Source organism: Phragmites australis, chromosome 20, assembly GCF_958298935.1.
Source record: "Phragmites australis chromosome 20, lpPhrAust1.1, whole genome shotgun sequence".
In the NCBI taxonomy this organism is placed as follows: domain Eukaryota; kingdom Viridiplantae; phylum Streptophyta; class Magnoliopsida; order Poales; family Poaceae; genus Phragmites; species Phragmites australis.
In genome coordinates, this window is record NC_084940.1 from 17,861,792 (window position 1) to 17,866,949 (window position 5,158).

Below are 5,158 nucleotides of genomic sequence, written 5' to 3' on the forward strand. Positions count from 1 at the left end.
CATGAGGAGGTTGACCTAGGGTTGTGCAACCGTGGAGAGAGACGTGCACAACCTGGACTCCGACTCTGATATGATTACGAAACCCTATAGGGTTCAAAACAGTGATACAGCACCTTATTCCTTTAACTCTAACTAAACCATAAGGAATATTTGATCGAGCTCATATCCATTGGAAAGGGCTCATCGTAAGCTTTCCAGAATGTACAAGATTGCCTAAAACGGACTTCGTATGAGAGAGTTATGCCCGTTTTACTGACGTGCTATCCTGGAACTCGACTTCGACCACGACCACAACCACGACTAGATCTCGCCTTGAGTCCGAGTAGACTTGGCCTTTGAGGAGTGACATCCGAGTAAGGTTGTGGTGCTTCTCCCACGTTCCTATGCAATAAAAAATCATAAGAATTTAGTAGTAATCCATCCAAGGAAACATGAACATCAAGGAACGAATCTGAAGGAGCCATGGGCTCATCATCCTCCCCCTCTTGAATTGGAGTCGTCCTCGACTCAAGCTCATCTTCTTCTCCCAAATATGGCTTCAAATCTGAAATATTAAACGTGGAACTAACTCCAAAATCTACAGGTAGGTCCAATTTGTATGCATTATCATTGATTTTGTCAATTATCTTAAATGATCCATCAGCTCTATACATGAACTTTGATTTTCTTAGTTCTAGAAACCTATCTTTCCTTAAATGCAACCAAACTAAATAACCCGGTTCAAATTTTATTTCCTTCCTACCTTTACTTTCAGCAATCTTATACTTTTCAGTCATGCTCTCTATATTCATTTTAGTTGTGTCATGTAACTTAAGAATAAACTCAACATATTTCTTACCATCTAAATTAAGTCTTTCAAAAGTAGGCAAATGTAGTAAATCAATAGGAGCACGGGGATTAAATTCATACACTACCTGGAATGGACTTACCCTTGGTGGTGGAGTGTACCGACCTTTTGTAAGCAAATTCAATATGTGGTAAACACTCTTCCCACATCCTCAAAGTCTTCTTTAGAACTAGCCGTAACATGGTCGATAATGTGCGGTTGGTGACCTCTGTTTGACCACCAGTTTGGGGATGACACGTAGTAGAAAATAGCAGCTTTGTCCCTAATTTATTTCAAAGAGATCTCCAAAAGTGACTCAAAAACTTTGTGTCACGATCCGAAATGATAGTATTTGGCACTCCATGTAGTCGAACGATTTCCCTGAAAAACAAATCAGCCATATTTGTAGCATCATTGCTCTTGTAACAAGGTATAAAATGTGCCATTTTAGAGAATCGATCCACAACTACAAATATGCTATCCGTCCCCCTCATTGTCTTAGGCAATCCTAAAACAAAATCCATGAAAATATCCTCCCAAGGTACACTAGGAACAGGAAGAGGCATGTAAAGGTCATGTGGATTTAAGCGAGATTTAGCTTTATTTCAAGTGGTGCAACGTGACACGTAACACTCGACGTCACATCTCATCTTTGGCCAAAAGAAATGAGCGGCTAGCACATCTTCAGTCTTCTTTGCTCCAAAATGTGCCATCAATCCTCCTCCATGCGCCTCCTGCAACAACAAAAGACGAACGGAGCTAGCTGGAATGCATAGCTTGTTAGCAAGATAGAGCAATCCGTCATTCAGCACATATTTATTCCATGCTTTCCATTCTATACAATGTTCAAGCACTTCTTTAAAGTCTAAATCAGCAGCATATAAGTTCTTAATGGTCTCTAAACCAAAAATCTTATGGTCAAATTGAGATAACATGGTACAACGCCTAGAAAGCGTATCAACAATCACATTATCTTTTCCTTTCTTATGTTTTATGACATATGGAAATGACTCAATAAATTCTATCTATTTAGCATGTCGTTTATTCAGTTTAGCTTGACTTCTAATATGTTTCAGTGATTCATAATCAGAATGTATAACAAATTCTTTGGGCCATAGATAATGTTGCCAAGTTTCAAGAACATGAACTAAATCATACAATTCTTTATTATAAGTGGAATAATTCAGACCTAGCACACTTAATTTCTCGCTGAAATAAGAAACAGGTTTACCTTCTTGAATTACCTCTAATTCCAATCCCACTAGCATCACATTCTAGTTCAAAGGTCTTACCAAAATCAGAGAGTTGGAGCAATAGAGCATAGGTTAGTTTCTCTTTCAACAACTTGAATGCTTTTTCTTGTGCAGGTCCCTATTTGAAAATTATTCCTTTCTTTGTCAACTCGTTTAATGGAGCAGCAATGGTGCTAAAATCCCACACAAATCGTCGATAGAAACCCGCAAGACCATGAAAGCTTCTTACTTGAGTAACAGTCTCCTGGCTCGGCCAACTCTTTATGGCTTCAATTTTTGCTTCATCCACCTCTGTTCCCTATGGAGTAACAATATAGCCAAGAAAAGAAACTCGATCCATGCAAAAGGTGTACTTTTTTAAGGTTACCAAACAAATGTGCATCTCTCAAAGCATTAAAAACAATACGTAAATGATCAAAGTGTTGTTCTTGTGACTTATTGTAAATCAAGATATCATTAAAATAAACCACCACAAATCTTCCAATCAAAGCATGTAAAACTTCGTTCATCAATCGCATGAAAGTATTAGGTGCATTAGTTAACCCAAAAGGCATTACTAACCATTCAAACAAACCAAACTTAGTTTTAAATGCAGTCTTCCATTCATCTCCAAGTTTCATTCTAGTCTGGTGGTATCCGCTTCGCAAGTCAATTTTAGTGAAAATTATAGAACCACTCAATTCATCAAGCATGTCATCTAACCTAGGGATAGTGTGATGATATGTGATAGTAATATTATTGATGGCTCTACAATCAACACACATACGTCAACTACCATCTTTCTTAGGAACCAAAAGAACGGGAACAACATAAGGGCTAAAACTTTCTCGTACATACCCGTAGTCCAAAAGGTCTTAGACTTGTCGCTGAATTTCCTTAGTCTCTTCCGGATTGGTCCTATATGAAGCATGGTTTGGCAAAGTTGCTCTCGGAATCAAATCAATTTGATGCTCAATCCCTCGAATAGGTGATAATCCCAGGGGTACCTCAGCTGGAAATATATCCATAAATTCCTGCAAAAGGTTAGCTACAACAGGAGACAAAGAGGTAGATATATCCTCAAGTGAAACAAAAGCATCTTTGCATATCAAAGTATATCATGGTAGCTCATTATCTCAAATTTCAGAAAGGTCAGATTTAGTGGTAAACATAACACACCCTTTCAGTTTAATTCCATCAGACTTAGAAGTTGTTATTGCTTTCTCCTTTTTGGCTGGAAAAACTTTTTCCGCTACTTGCTGATTTTCAGATTCATTCTCAAACTCTTTTATCTTATTTTCAGCTATCTTTTGTACACATTTCACAATTTCAGCAGGGGTTAAAGGTAGAAAAGTTATTTTCTTTCCTTTATACATAAGAGTGTACTTATCAATACTATATCCTAACGGTGGAGGAATTGGCGCCCTCTCAGGGGCCCTGCTACTGTAGCAGTGGGCCCTGAGTACGTATATGTATATACATGTATATATGTGTATATATATATATATGTATACATATATATATCTATATGTATATATGTACATACATACGAATAGGTATACATGTATACATATATATATGTATGCATATATATATGTATGTATATATATATGTTTGTATATATATACTTATATACATACATATGCAATTTTCTTTCCCAAAAATTCTAGAAAATATTGAAATGAATATTAGTTACATTAATAAATCAGCTGAAAAAAAATCTAAAATGCAAAGAAAAATATCTAAAACTCAAAAAAATATGAAACAATTTTTTTTAGGTTACTATTACTTTCACCTACATGTAAAAACTATGTGCATGCATAAAAGTAATATTGTTTTCTCTATAATTAATTTAATGTGTTTAACATTGATAATTTTATAAATAAATATTCAAATGTACAAAATTTGTGAACTTAATTTTTTAGTCTTCTTTTATTGTGCTCTACACAGCAAAACAAAAATGGGCGCATCGTACGCGCGCCAATCAGACTAGTTACCTCTACCATGATGTGTTGCATCAGTATCAAACTCCCATGATCGTCCTAGAAAAAGTGAGCATGCTTGCATGGGAACTACATCGAAATCAGCATAATCATGGTATGAACCAATAGAAAATGCACCATAGCTATTTGCATTACCTTCACCTTACCGCTATTGTTGAACCACTGAATGTGGTATGGATGAGGATGTGTTCTTGTTGGCAAGGAAAATTTCTTGATCAAATCTGAACTTATAAAATTGTTACAGCTTCCTCCATCAATAATGACTCGAACACGAAAGTCCTTGACTATGAGGAACATCTGAAATAGATTATGGCGTTGTAACTATTCTGCTTGCTCCATTTGAGTACTTAACACTCGCAACACAATGAGTATTCTATAATTCTCCGTAGCAGCTGCACTCAATTCTTTCGCTTGGTCGATATCTGTCTCAAGTTCGTCCTCTTTACCTGCAAGGTTAGCTGCAAGAGCATATTCATCCTCAACATCACTAGCACTTACATATCCATCGTCCTCTGTTGCAATGTATGCTCGCTGACTTGGGCAATCCTTTATGACGTGGCCCATTCCCTTGCATCGGTGGCATACAATCCCGGTCGATCGGCCTGTAAAGGCAACCGAAGAAGAGCTCTTTGCTGGACCCTGCACACTTACGGATTTGCTTACCTCAGGAGCGTGTGACGGTGTTGAGGGTACTGCTGAATGCGCCTGTCGGAGGATGAACTCCTCAAGCGGGGATCCGGAGGGACCCCCTTTGAGATTTGGCCGGGGGGATGATTCTGAATCTACCTCGTACGTGAAATAAATGCGAGTGCGAGGGATGCAGGTGGGACGGATGATTGGATGCTAGTGAGAGTAAATGCTCGAGGGATTTAGATAGGTTCAGGCCGCACGGAGCGTAATACCCTACTCCTGTGTGTGTGCTATTATTGCTCTGGGAATGCCTCTCTGTGGATCTCTTGTGTTACAAGGATTTTTGTCTAAGTCTAGAGCTTCGGTTTTCAAGTGCCAATCTCTTTGTGTTTCTCAGAATCGTGCACCGTATGCTTCTTCAGCTGTTGGACTTCAGGCTTCTCGATCTCTAGAACTTCTAAACTCTG